General features: G+C 37.8%; 1 non-coding gene across 1 annotated transcript; it reads right to left on the bottom strand.

Annotated features, from left to right (window-relative positions):
- Window positions 1–203: 203 nt before the first annotated feature.
- LOC132638971 (small nucleolar RNA R71) lies at window positions 204–310 on the bottom strand. Its single transcript, XR_009582023.1, has one exon. It is a non-coding gene; the product is annotated as a small nucleolar RNA R71 (small nucleolar RNA).
- Window positions 311–15495: the final 15185 nt, after the last annotated feature.

The raw sequence follows: 15495 nt of genomic DNA, 5'->3' as shown, positions 1-15495 counted from the left end.
ATTTGAAGTATTTCATAGGTGTGTGCCAGACACACACCCAGAATGTTGTCACTCTAGATGCAATCTGGTTGAGAGTTTTAAAATACTCTTTAGTCGGCAAAGAAAGGGCTTGGTTCTAGAAGTTGCCCCAAAATTCCATTACTACTTCTGCCGAGCTGGTCAATATTTATCTCAAGAAACAGTTTCCTCCAAGAAAGAAAGTCGAACTTAGAGACAATATTTTTTAGTTCAAGCAACTTCCGGGGGAACAACTTTATGAAGCTTCGGAGAGGTTCAAGAAATATTTAATGAGGTCTCTGAATCATGGCTTCCGGAAAACATATTGATGGAGAAGTTCTACACAGGTTTAGATCCTATGACACAATCTATGGCCAATAATGTTGTAATACCCCATTAGGTTGTTTTGGCTATTTTGAGTGTTTTACCCCTTTTGACCTTTCCCCTAGCACTGTTAGAGTACATTTGACTTGTAGGGAGGATTGGCATGATTCCCGAGTCAATAAAGTGTGATTTGAGTGAGAAAATAGAGTGCTTGAGATTTCTTAAGTGTGGGGTTGAAAGTCAACATTAGGGGTAAATGAGTCTTTTTGAGATTTTTATCGATTCTATTAGGTCTGGAATTTTGATTATAGCTTGGTAGAGTGGTTGGTTCGGTTCCCAATGGCCTCGGGGGTATTTTGGTCTTTTGGCTGGAAAGTTAGTTTTAACGCGTTTAGGGTTGATCGGATCAAGATGAATTGTTTTAAAAATTTCAAGTGCGCGAGTGATTTTATAGCGTATTTTTTAGTTAAGATAGGTGTTTGGTTTGTATCCGGGAGGTTTCGGATGAGTCTCAGGATTTCAGGGTGAAAGGGTGAAAATAGATTTTTCTGGTTTTTGAGTGATCTAGTTTCCTTCTTCATGTTTGCGAAGAAGGTCTCACATTCACGAGAGGTATGGACCAAACGGGTCCCGTAGAGTAAAAAGAGTCTAGACCGGGTCAGCTGACCCATCGTGTTCGCGATAGGCTGGTCGCATTGGAGTTGGCCTAGGCCGGGTTGTGGGTCGTGATCGCGAGATGGGATCGCCTTGGCGAAGAAGGTTTAATGCCTGGGCAGATTTTAAAACCCTAGATCATGATTTTACTCTTCATTCTCATAAAATATATTTGGGAGCTCGGTTAGGGAGGATTTTGGGAGAGTTTTCAAGATACATCCATTGGGTAAGATTCTAACCCTTCTTTTACGATTATTCCACTTATTAGTAGAGATTCCCATGGTAGAAATCATGATTTAAGAGTAGGGGATTGGGAGTTTTTAAACTTTAGGCTTGAAATGAGAGATTCTTCAATTAAGCATGAAATTATGGATGGATTTGATTGATTTTTGGTCTATAGACTCTATAAGTCATGGGTAAAGTAATTTTGGACTTAATTTCCTATTTTTCCCTTCGTTGCTCAGAATCCTGTTTTGGGTGACTTTTTGGGTTCAGCTTTATAGTACGCTAATATGAATATCATTAGATTCGAATGACTCCATAGAATAATAATCAGACCATATCGAACCCAATTTTTCTACGATTTGACCTTTGGGGCTTAGAACGGGTTTTTGGGGTTGACTTCTAAACCCAAATCTTTATAGGCAGTATGGGTATAGTTTGACTCATATTCTTATGAATAATCTGTATTTGAGCAGATTGGATCGTTTAGAGCTCTGCGAAAGGGAAAGGCTCTCCTGTGATTTGTTTGATCTCTTACTAGGCATGTTGAGACTATGAACCTTAACTTAAGCCTCATGATTGTTTAAATTGGACTAATAAGAGGGATATAGGGTAATTAAAGGGGGTTCCGTTACTTGTGAGGTGACGAGCACTTGTATCGGATACTAGTGCCATGATAAGAGTATGTGTGTATTTTCATTTGTATAGTCTAGTCTGAATGCCATGCTTTGGGCATTAGCTGATAGCATAGATTGATTAGTGTCTGTCATTGGGATATGAGGTGCCTCAGTTATTGTTTCTGTGCTTACTATCTGCCTTATTTGTGATCATATGTTCTCATTGTTAACACCCATTTTTGTCCCTCCTTTATTTCAATCTATTTACTCAGGTTTCTAAATTTATTGACAAGCTAAACACTTTATTTTCACTACTATTAATTTTCACTATTTTTACTGTCAACATTACTAATATTACTTTATCACAAATTTTAAATGGTTCGTCATCATTTTATTTTCGGATTTTGTATTCGTTAAATTAAGTATACTTTATCAAGTCTTTTATTTTCTACATATTAATCATTAATTAACATAATATATATTGTACTAGTTATTAAATTAGAAGCCCAAGAATAATTAAAATAGAGGAAGGATCAACAATTTCAACCAATTAATGGCCCAAACGGACCAGCCCATTACCACTATTTTTAACCAGCCCACATTACCTTTCACCCGATCCAGCCCAAAAATTACCGACCCGGCCCATTTATTTTTATCCCTTACCCTAATCCCTATCTCTCTCTCTCTTTTTCTCACTTCAGCCGCCCCTCCCCCCTCTCTCTCTACTCTCCCTCTCTCCCTTTCTCTTCCGCTCCCTTCCCCACACCGCTACCCCACTCCATGCTCCTCCGCTATCCCACTCTCCACTCCCGACCCTACCCTACGCTCCTCCACTCATCCTCCTCACCCCGCTCCTCTCTACTCACCGCCGCTACCCCACTCCTCCGCTCCTCTCCACTCACCGCCGCACCCCGCTCCCACGCTCCTCTTTCTCTTCTCATAAACTCTAATCACAATCCTATAAATAATCCGAATTGGGAGGAGATCAGGGGGAATCATTCAGTATTTTGGAGGGGCACGGACCATCTTCCAAACTTGATTTTCTTTCCGGTGAACTTTAGCCGTGGGGGGACAACAAGGACTGAGCGTTTTTCAGACAACAATTACTCAGTGTTTTCCAGAGCTTACCTTCCAAATTTCATACACTTTCGATCAATCACCATTTTATTCTTGAACATTTTTCTCTACATAAATTATTTTGGTCTGTTTCGATCCGATTCGAATTTTGTTCGGGCATAAGAGAGTAGATCCGCGACTCCGTGTCCCCGTTCACTGTACTGCAAAAAGACTATGTGTACTGCATCCCTTTTGTATTGAGCTGTTAGTAACCAGATTGCTTGTATGAGAGTATGAAATTTGTAAGTTTTCACATTCTTGACTGCATTTAGGAACCTTGTATTATGAACTATGCCCAGACTGCTATTCTGTCTGCCTTCTATGGTGATTCCTTAATTTGGCAAAAGTTGTTAAGGCTAACATAGGCATGAGAATAGGTTGTGTTCCTCTAAGGTCTAGGTGGCATGACATTGAGTTCTTTTTAAATCTTCCCAATAAGTGAGGTCATATGGTTGTCTTGTTGTGTTGCTTGAACTTGTTCTTTTGATAATTGGTTGTTGGTTCAGCCTATGTGTGCTTGTCACTTGCAAACATCTTCAAAAACCAAAATCTGCACTCTGTTGATTTACCACTCTCCCTGTTCTAGACATGCCATCATGTACTATTGAATGAATTTTGCATAACCCCCTCCCCTTCAAACATGCTGTTTTCTTTCATCTTGGCTGCTGCATACCCATGCTACTCTTTGCTACTGTTTCCTTCTGACTTTTGCGTGACACTTCTGCTTCTTTTTGACTTGTTTTCTTGTGTGTTTTCTCCTCTCCTGCTTCTTATCCTAGTTAAAACACTCTGTATGCTTGTTCTGTATAATCACATGGCCTCCAAGGCATTTCGTCTTGCTTAGTATTGTGACCTGCATTTGATCATGCATGCTATGACTAGAACTTAACCCCTGTATTGCCTGCATGAGTGTGCTGAGCTCCTAACCAAGCTGCAGTGCTATTGTCAACTTTAAATCCATGATAAGCCTGCTGCTGTGCCTCCTCATACTTGAGAGTATTCACCTTTGCATCCTTACTGTGTGAAGTCATATTCTACTTAACTTGCATCATGTTTTGATCTGGTTGCCAATCTGATTTGCCTTTAGCCATCCCTGAGATGCCATACTATAAAATGCTATCTTATTGTGCTCATCTACCTTGTCCAACTTGTTTGATTTTGTGAACATGATTGATATTTACACTCTTCTGAAATAAGTTTTTTTTATGCCTTTCTCATCTTAGTATGCACACTTGACATATCTACTTAAAGTTTAGTTATACTTAGCTTAACTGATTAGGACTGACTTACTATTTACTAGATATGGGATCTTATCTTCTTTTGAATGAACTTGTCATTGGGTCTCAAGGTGCATCCTTACCCCTCATGTTTATATTTTGACCACATGTATCTACTGCCTACATTTTCTTCTCACTGATTGTTGTTATTTGCTCCTACTGTAACTCTGACTCTACTTATGGGATGACTGTTGTTTGGTTTGTTTCGCTTATCCTTGGCAACTGCCTGTTTTCTTCCCTTTTACCTAAATAAGATTCTTTTTTTTTTGTTCAAAAGGTATAGTTTTCAAGTCTACTGGCTGGTTCAAAAATACTCCATCCTTTCCCTTTATTTACTTTCCTTGCTTCAGCCTTCGTTTGATTCTGTGGTTATATGTTACTTTTGAATAGATCAGTTCAGAATATATAGTTAAACATGATGGCTGCACAAATCCTTTCTTTCTCTTTCACAAATGATGAACCTGCCTGCATACTTTGTTTATAAAGGTCTTTTTTTTAAAACAGTTCTGCTGTGTCTATTTAAGGCTGTATACTATGTGTATTTGGGCCTGTTTCGTATATTACTCTCTTATCCTAAACTGTTTGGGCATTGTTCCTCTTTCTTGCATATGTCGCCGTCGTATTTCGGGAATTTGACTTAGAAAAAAAAAACATTGGGTTCAGCTGCTGTTTGACAGTAGCAACCCTCTAGGTTGATCTGAATTGGTTTAAAATTAGAGCTTCAACCTGTGTATAAGCTGTTGTTTTCATAGTACCATTCTTGTTCGGGCTGTGTCGTTTTTAGCTATTTTTCTAGTTAAGTTTTCTGCATATTTAAATTCTGTATGAGTATGAGTTAATGGGCTCGATTTCATGTTTGTTAGTGTCGTTCTGATCTTTGTAGGAATTCAACATGATTAAGTTTACAGGTTTAGATGTCTAGCTTCACTTAAAATTTGAGTGAAAAGCATGAGTTTATTTCCCTTTGCTGTTTATTTTTTTTCAGTATGCTCAACTCGGCAGAAAATGTTTGTTTGGTTAAATACCAGCTTTGTAATTGTTAATGAAATCTTCATGCATTCCTCGATAAGTTTATGTTATGAGATTGAGCTTATGTTTAAGCTTAGATTAGTATGAGATTAGGTATTGCCTAATGTTTCAGCCCGTTTTACTTCTTCCTTTGAGCATTTTAGTTCCAAAACATGAAATTATATATTACAATGAGTGACTTTCTTTGTTCTCCAAGCATGTTAGAGTTGTACAAATGTTAATCGCTATATAGATCTTGAGTTATATTTTACATGTTTTAACCTCACCCGTTGATTATATACTAATCCTTTCCTTTCGTTTTTATGCATGACTATCGCATGTGAGTCCGAGAGACTCGTTTCTTCCACGTTTGGCGTTGGACTAAAAGCCCAACATGACCTCCTTCTTGTCCAGCCTCTGTCCGCAGCACAAATAGAAAACAAAATCTGGGCCAAAGCCCAATAGACAAGAACAACATTCAGCAGCAATATATAAATGATTCTGGGCCGAAGCCCAATAGCAAACAGAGTGCAGCAGTTTCCAGCAAATGGGCTGAGCCCATTTGATCATCTTTGCTCCTTTATCTTTGTGCCTTTAATTTGCATTATTTGACTGACACTTTTCTTATTTTGGTTTTCCTTAGCTTTAGATGAATTGTAGGAAATTAGTATGGATAGTTTTAGAAGTCATGGGTAGTTAATTTAAGGAGAACCAACGATTAATTCCATAAATTTCATTTTTTTTATAGTACCTATACTGTTATTTCAATTGATTTTCAAAATAGCATTCAAAATCTTCTTTTATACAAATATCTGTTTTTTTTTACAAGTCCTCTTTTAAATAGCATTCTTACAGGTCTATCTACAACTTTAGTCACATTTACAAAGCTACGTTCTTTTCTATAATACTATATTTACACTTAGCCTAACTAATCATAAGTCCGGTCAGTTAACCATTGTTAATGGGTCTTAAAGGGTGCCTAATACCTTCCCTTTAGACTAATTGAACCCTTACCTAGAATCTTAAGTTTCGCAAACTTTTAAAATAGAGTTAACTTTAAAATAACTTTAATTAACCATTAGGTGTCCTAATTCACCATAAATAATTAGGTGGCGACTCCTTAACATAAACAAAAAATAGGAATCACCAATATGTTGTACTCTAATTTTAACCCAGTTAAAATGGGGTATGACACTCATCACTCCTAATACTCGTTCAAAAGTGGAAAAGAGCTAAAGATTGAGTCTTTATTGCCTAGTTTGATGATTTATTGTGTTGCATGTCATATTCATGCTTTATTTAGTATCTCATGCACTTTTAAGGATCCATTTGTGATGTCCAAGGGGAAATGGTTCTGGATGGAGTGCTGATGGTTTATGAGCTACGCTGACTAAAGGCATGTAATGTAAGCCTAAGGGTCGACTATTGTGATTTGGAGCCTACGGGGCTGAGTATTGTGATTTGATACCAAATATGGCTTGGAACCTGAAAGAAAAATCCGAGTTTGTGTATGGACCTCGCGAGTCCCCCATGGGTCATGATTCATAGAATTTGAATGTATGTGTACCGAGTGATGGAAAAGGCCTTGCATTACATACATTTGCATGTCATTACCTTCTATTGGTTTCCCTGTTGTTGATTTATTGATTGATGTTTGGATTGTTCTTACATGCCCTTTTAATGGATTGATGGACTTCAGGATTTAGATGCTTATCTAGGCTTGTAACAAAAGATTGGTGTACTGATTCTATTTATTTATAATGTGGACTAATAGTAGTTAATTGTGGAAGTAGTAATATGTCACAACCCATTTTAAGATCGCGCGGGAACCTACCATTCCCACCTCGGTAGACGAACCCTCAACCTAACATAAAACATTTGAAGTAAAGAACGAGATTTAATAATCTTTCAAGAAATATAAAAATAAAAAAAAAGTCAACCAATATATTTAAACGGAATAGCGGAAGTGTTTACAACGATTAAATAAATACAATAATGCATTTCCATGACCTGGCCTAGACTACTACAAGAGCGGCTAACGTTGAACCGAAATATAGTAATAAATCTAAGACCTAACCTCCATCTTGGAATGAAAATGATGGAGGCCTTCATGATAGGCACCGTGCATCTTCTGAAAAACTCCAACAATCAATTTCCTGAAAAACTCTACACCCCAAAAGGAATGTATCAAGAATAGTATCAGTACAACACTATTACGGGTAAGCATCATAGGCCGACAATGGTTAGAAGAACATATCAGTAATAGAGTTCAAAAATAAGCATGGTAGGTAAAACTAGGTCAACAGTGCACATTATCGACCACTCATCTCAACAATAAAGGTACTTATTCTCATCAACTCTCCTCTAGTGATCCGTCTGCCTAACTTACATTATACTTCTTTCTAACTCATCTAGCATACAATAGACAATTGTCTCAAGTATCACAAAACAACTACCATTACATAATCCACTCTTAGTATCGCGAAGTCATCTCGTCATTCTAATATTCATTATTCGCCTAAATTTTAGGAAGCCAAAATATACAACTAAGACAATGAGATCAACAAAAGTAATTCAAGATCATGGCCTATGTTATAGCAACTAAGCCATACAATGTCAAGTCTCAATATATCTAATCCGAATTCGTATATCACAACTAGATCACAAGAATAGCATAAGAATATCACAAGAATAACACAAGAAGTCAAAAGGTACACCGTAATACAATAATGTATGAAATATAGATGTAATGCATATGCACCATACGCATGTACTCAGATAATGGAACATCACATCTCTGCAGCACAACCCATGAGGGACCCGCGAAGTCCATGTACCTCACAATTCCGGCAACAACCTCGGCAATCACTACCCACCATTCCAGTAACAACCTCGGCAATCGCTACACTCATTCACGATTTCGGGATAAACATCGAACATCGATCCTCACGTCACTCTCATCCAACTGAGCCCAGCTCATAACAGTGTTTGTTTTCGTAACACCTCATACCTTTAAACTAGGTTACGTTCATGATGTGAGACTTAGAAGACCAGATGAGAAGTGTGGGAAATAAATTCGTCTCAATTCAACAAAGTCCCTCTTATACGACCAGTTATACGGACCGTATATAATTATACGGATAATACATGGCCCGTACTTTCAGTTCGTGTATTGAAGGGGGAAGATTTCAGTTTCTGCCAAAGTTCTAAAACATCATATGGACCGCACTTGTGTCCGTATAATATTATACGGACTGTATTATAGGTTTTTGAAACCAGTTTGAAAGTTCTAAGTTTCTGGTTTTTAAAACATTGTGAAATACGGTCGAGTTATACGGACTGTATAATATTATGCGGACCGTATAAGTTGACCGTATAATTTCTCGACACAGTTAAGCATAAATACGTCATGTTCAGTTCTTTTTCCACTTTTCACATTCTTCAAGCCCTAGAACGAAGTTGTTCTTCTCCCGACAATCCAAAACATCAAGGTAAGTTAATCCAAGCCCTTCTAAATCAATTCTAACATGTGCTGTCATAATCTAACAATGAAATCATTGTTCTTAACATAAGGTTTTCCAGAAAACCCATTTAAAGGACTCAAGACTAAAACCTTGGAATCCTTCTTCCAAAATTAGATTGTTATTACAATTTTGGAGCATTACCAGGTATGTAGGGTTACTATCTATGTATGGAAACATTCTCGTTCTTCCCCATGCCACTTCTTCCATAAAATATGAAGTTATATGAAAACTAGGATTTTTAACCAAGCTCATGATAACCCTGGGTCCCTGTACCATGCTATACTAAGTGTGGAAGTATTATTAATCCATTATTGAGTTATTGATATTTCATTATGATTATTGAGAATCTATCTGTAATCCATGAAAACCCATATTTTTCATTCCATGGGTTCTTACATGCAAGTTATAATTTATTATGTTTATTTTCAAGAAAATACTCTACATGCTTTACATGTTTTCATGCAAGAATACTATGAAGTGATATCCAGTTATATGCAAGTTATGATTTATGAAAACCATGGGCTCAAGTGCCACCTATTTTCCATGTTCATGTTTTTCGGAGTTCATAAATTACCGAGAAGGCTTCAAGCAGCCTGAAACTAGGTTAGCCACCGTAGGTTGAGGATCACTCCACTCATATTTAGGATGACTCCTTAATAATGATTGGATCCTTTCATGCCATGTTTATATCTCATATCCCTGGCAAGGTATGGGAGCTCTGCTGGTAAGGTGCAAGTACCAGAACCATGTTGTCGGTTACAATTATGCTCTCCCTACTTAAAAGGTTTACTCATGTTATATTTATATGTATTCATGTTTATGACCAGGTTTCAGTTCAGTTCCACTCCTTATCATAGTTTTCATGTCCCATGTCATTTCATTCAGTTGCTTTACATACTAGTACATTCAATGTGCTGACGCCCTTTTATTTGCCCTGGGGCCTGCATTTCACGATGTAGGTACGGATTTATAGGACGACACATCTGCTTAGTGGGACTTGCTTGTATCAGCCTTTTGGTGAGCCCCATCTCCTTCAGGGTTTATTTATTCATTTATCCTATAGTAGTTATGTATTAAAGGTATGTTGGGGGCCTTATCCCAGTAAGTATGATTTCCATTTCTGTAACATCCCGTAAATTCGAGTTAGGTGTCAGTGTGAAATAATTGGGGTTTAGATGTCATTTTAACCTTTTGGATCCCTTTGGGATGGATAATGGTGTTAAATAATCTTTTCGGGGTCAAATGATATAAGGAAGTTCCTTAGAAATCTTTAAGTTCGTCAAGTTTGAGACAGTTTCCAGTTATGTCCAGTTTACGGGTATTTGCATTTGACATTTGGAAAAACGCAAAACATATAAATTGTAGGGAATTAAAATACCTTTTCACAAATATATAATTCAGCCCAAACAGACATGTGAGTAAAACGTTATGACCGATAAACTGAAGCTGTGTAAAATGGAAATCCCGATTCTTGTAGGATTAGGTTTTAACGCCTAAGCCTTTATGATAACCTATAAATACAACCCAAAAACGTCCAAGGAGAGGCGTTTTCCACCAGAGCCATATATCATCTCTCTAAGGTGAGTTTTTACTCAAATCCCTAAGTTAATTACCTTAACTAATCACTAGATTAACACAGAATCATTATATGAAATCGATAGATCGTGAAAACTTCATTCAAGGTCAAATATGGGATGAAGCTTTGGGATTTCTTCAAAAAGGCAACACCCTCACACTTTTATGGATATATGGAATTATTATTATGTTTTAGAAATGGAATAGTTGGTAGAATCATGAAATAGGATTGATTTAGATGCACTTTATTAAAAACAAAACCCTAGTATTTTTGCTGTAGAATTTCCTCCAACCAGCCTTATTAAATCAACGTTTTCCACTTATCTAACCATTGGATCGAGCCAAAATTTTAACTGAGTGGTCCAAACATATAGGTCTTAAATGGGAACGGTAAAGATCAGATTTCAAGGTCTGTAGCTATGCGTTTCAAGCTATGAACAGTAGCTGCGAATTTGGTGAATATCTATAGTTTATTGGTCATACAAACCTCAACTGGATGTAGAATGACTCTTTGAAGCATGGAGCTTACGTTTGGAATATTTTAACGGGATTTAAGATATGTATTTTTAAAAATAAATTCCTTTTTGAATATAAAGGTAATTTATATGTCTCTTTTGCAAACACTCTTGAAAGATTGATTCTTTATAAAAGCATGTTTTGAATGATATGATGAATGGTTTTACACTCTTGAAATCTATTACATGTTTGATCAATGGTTAATGTGCGTGAGGGGAAAAGCCCACATTAAACCTTGATTGTATTATCCTTTATATACGTATATGAAATCATAATCGTTTTCTTCTATAAGAGATGATCAGTGGTGATGGTTAATTGTTGGTATTGATGATTTTACAAAGGAACTATGACAAAGGAATCTTGTTTAAAGAAGTGGAAATGTCTTCAAGATTATCTATGAAACTATGAATTTTCGTAATGACATAATGAACTTTAATGTTAATTGATGGCGTGACTACTTTGAGACAAATTGTGAATCGGCTTCTATGCTATGACCTTTGTTGTTGTGTTTGGCCTAGCTACTCGGGAGGAAGGGTAGCCAATGTGGATCCTAGTGTGGTAATTGCCTAGCCATTCAGGAGGAAGAGTGTCCACTACCGAGTTCGCTACCCGGAGTGCGGTTTATGCCTAGCTATTCGGGAGGAAGGATAGCCACCGAGAATTACATATTACGGTGTGGTGCGCTGTGTTTAGGGAACCTATACAGTCATCCCTTTGATGTGATTGATTCTTGGGCCTGTATTGAAATGTGTGATATTCTTATTCTCTCATGGAACTGTTGTTGACGAACATGATCAATTTGAAAGGAATAATTGAAACTTGTAACTTTACAAAAGGCTTTATAAACGGTTTTGATAATTCTTATTGAGATACACAAGCTGAATAACTGTTTTTATATTGATTAATGGCTTTGTAAACTGTTTCACAAATGATATTAAGAATCATAAAATGGAATGACTGTTTTTACACTATCTTTTCAGAACTAATTTCTTTATGTATTATTATATTTTGTTTTTGATGGTATGTTAGGTAATGGAGAAAAGCAGGTTCGTGATACTTTTGACGCTTAGGAGAACTTGCTGCTGCTGTTGATTTAGTGAGCCCACATACTTGTTCGTGGGACACTTCCTGTTTCATTTATTATTCTAGATTTTCGGGCTGCATCCTGAAGTTAGATGATTGTTGCGTCTCTTAGAAGCTCCATAAATAGTTGTCAGAATTGTGGGTAGATTGTCAAAGTTTCATACGACTTAATGGGTGTTTGCCACGTTTATGACTATTTACTTATATTAGACTTCCGTTGATTTTATTTCATAATTGTGATCCTCATATAGGCAGTTACTTATAACTTTGTTTAATTTAATAAGGAAAGATTATTAAAAAGGAACTTGATGTTTAATTATTTTATAAGGTGCTTCTGGTATTGTTTATAGCATCGGATGTCTGTTACGTCCAGGGTGGGTTTTGGGGCGTGACAATTTCAGACTCATGATAAAGGTTTAATAAACTAGACCAGTCAGTTATGTTATGTCAGACATTCAGAGTTGTATAGCCATCTTTGGCACATTCATGTTATTTCTGCACCCATGTTTAAACAAGTATTTTCTTTAAGTATTATGACTTATTATGTTTTATAAAGGCTCATCATGCATGCACGTTATATTCTGCATATGATATGCCTCATAGTAAGCCATGTGGTTCACTCGGTCACATACAATAAGGCACTGAGTGCCGTGTTTCGCTCAGGCCATGGTTCAGGGCGTGACAAAGCTTGGTATTAGAGCCCCAGGTTCAAGTATCCTAGGGAATCTATGAAACAGTGTCCAGTGGGTTCACTTTTATATGTGTGAGGGCCCCACACTTATAAAAAGTTGACCACCAAGACATCTAGGATTGTCTCACTTCTTTCATACTTTAGATCGTGCAGTTAGAGCAGTACTCTCAGGATGCCTTTCTAATTCGTACGTATACGTATTTTCAGAATCATGCCTGCAAAGAGGAAGACTTCTAACAGTCAAAGGGCAGCTGCTAATGCTGTAAAGATAGAGGCTAACCGAGCCACTTTGGATCAGGCACCTCTCCCAGAGACTACACCACCAATGACCACTACTCTAATAGAGACTCCAGTTCCTCCACTCGGAACTAATGATACTGATGTTAGAAGCGCTATTAAAATGCTTGCTTAGTTAGTAGCAACTCATGCCCAGTGTTAGGAATCTGGGTCAAGTTCAGGGAATAATGGAGAGTCTTCTAAGACTAAGGACTTTCTCAGGATGAATCACCCAGTCTTCATAGGGACAAAGAAGACGAGGACCCTCAGGATTACATTGATGCCCTCCAGAACCTCTTTAGGGTTATGACTGTCACAGGGATTGAGGCAGCTACTTTTGGAGCTCATCAGCTGCAGGGCATTACTAACACTTGGTATGAATCTTGGGAGTTGTCTCAAGGGGAGGATGCGCCTGATACTACATGGGATGAATTTTCAAGCGTATTTCTTGCCCACTTCATGACAATAGAAGTCAGAGAAGCTAAGGTTGAGCAATTCCTGAAGCTTAAGTAGAATGCCAGGTTAGTTCAGGACTACTATTTGGAGTTTGTTAATCTGGCTAAGCATGCTCAACTAATGATACCAGACATGAGGGCGAGAGTGAGTAGGTTTATTTATGGTCTTGATCCCCACTCGTACGATAGGGAAAATATTGCTTGACAGAAAAGTGAGATGACTATCTCTAAGATGGTTGCTTTCATACAGGGGAATAAGACAAGGCTAAAAGAGGAGGAAGCCCTGCAGAAAGAGAAAGATAAAGAGTTCAACAAGAAGGTCAAGTCTACCGGATAGTTTAGCGGTAATAGGAGCAGAAAATTCTTTAAGAACAGGTCAGTAGGACATGCTCCATCCACAGCAAGTGCCCCAGTCCCAAAGTTCTGAAATGATAAGAGAGTTTCAGACCATCAAGTTCTTATTCTAAGGCTAGGGTGGGGCAAAATACATATGATATTCCAAGTTGCAACAAGTGTGATAAGAGACTACCCAGGTGAGTGTCGTATGGGTACAGATACGTGCTATGGTTATGGCCTGAAGGGCCATATTTAGTGGGATTGTCCATCAACTAGGAAATGTACGGGTGGTAATGCGACGTATCCCACAAATTTCGCAGCTCCTTGTTACAATCAGGCCCAGCAGGGGTACAGCGCAGCTAAGTCTGGAAGCGCATGTGGAGGACGAAACCGTTTGTATGCATTGACAGGTCATCAGGATACAGAAGCTCGTGTAGATGTTGTCACAAGTACACTAACAGTTTTCACTTTTGACGTCTATGCCCTTATTGACCCAGGAACCACTTTATCTTATGTAACCCCATTTGTTTCTAAGAAATTTGGGATTGAACCAGAAAAGTTGCATGAACCCTTTGAAGTGTCCACCTCAGTTGGGGAATCAGTCATAGCTAGACGTATTCATAGAGGTTGCCTAGTTTTAGTCTATCACCGAAGGACCATAAGTGACTTAGCAGAGTTGGAGATGGTAGACTTTGATGTAATCATAGGTATGGATTGGTTGGCTTCATGTTATGACACAGTATGTTGTAGAACCAAAGTCGTGAAATTCGAGTTTCCTAATAAGCCAGTTATAAAGTGGAAGGGTAATTCAGTGGTACCCAGGGGTAGATTTATCTCCTATTTAAAAGCCAAAAAAATGATTTTCAAGGGTTATATCTATCACTTAGTTTGATTTAGGGATTCAGATACCCAAACTACAACTCTCCAGTCAGTCCCAGTTGTAAATGAGTTTCTAGAAGTCTCAGAAGATCTTCCCGGAGTCCCTCCTGACAGAGAGATTGACTTTGGAATTGATTTACTTCCCGACACTCGGCCAATATCTATTCCGCTATACAGAATGGCTCCAGCAGAGTTAAAAGAATTAAAAACCCAGTTGAAAGATAATCTTGACAAGAGATTTATTAGGCCTAGTGTTTCACCTTTGGGTTGGCCAGTCTTATTTGTCCGAAAGAAAGACGGTTCCTTACACATATGCATTGACTACCGCTAGTTGAACAAAGTCACCATTAAGAACAGGTACCCTCTTCCCCGAATAGATGACTTATTTGAACAACTTTAGGGTGCCCATTGTTTTTCACAGATTGACCTCAGATCAGGGAAACATCAGTTAAGGTTAAGGAAGTTGATATTCCAAAAACTGCTTTCAGAACCTGTTATGGCACTTTGAATTTCTTGTTATGTCTTTCGGGTTGACAAATTCACCAGCTACTTTCATGGACCTTATGAATAGGGTATTCAAGCCTTATCTTGATCTATGCGTCATTGATGCTATTTTGGTGTATTCTCGTAGTGAGGCCGAACATGCAGAACATCTCAGAATAGTGTTGCAGACTCTTAAAAATCGCGTTTGCAAAATTCTCAAAGTGTGAGTTTTGGCTTAAGTCAGTGGCGTTCATAGGCCATGTAATCTCAGGTGAAGGTGTTAAAGTTGATTCGCAGAAGATTGATGCCGTAAAGAATTGGCCCAGACCCATCTCAGTTTCTGACATAAGAAGTTTCTTGGGTCTGGCAAGCTATTATAGAGGTTTGGTAGAAGGATTTTCCTCTATTTTTGCTCTGTTGACTAAGTTGACTTAGAAAAAGGTTAAGTTTCAATGGTCATAT

This window comes from Lycium barbarum, chromosome 4 (genome assembly GCF_019175385.1).
Source record: "Lycium barbarum isolate Lr01 chromosome 4, ASM1917538v2, whole genome shotgun sequence".
In the NCBI taxonomy this organism is placed as follows: Eukaryota; Viridiplantae; Streptophyta; class Magnoliopsida; order Solanales; family Solanaceae; genus Lycium; species Lycium barbarum.
The sequence above is the reverse complement of the archived record's forward strand: the minus strand, read 5'-3'. Positions and strand labels throughout refer to the sequence as shown.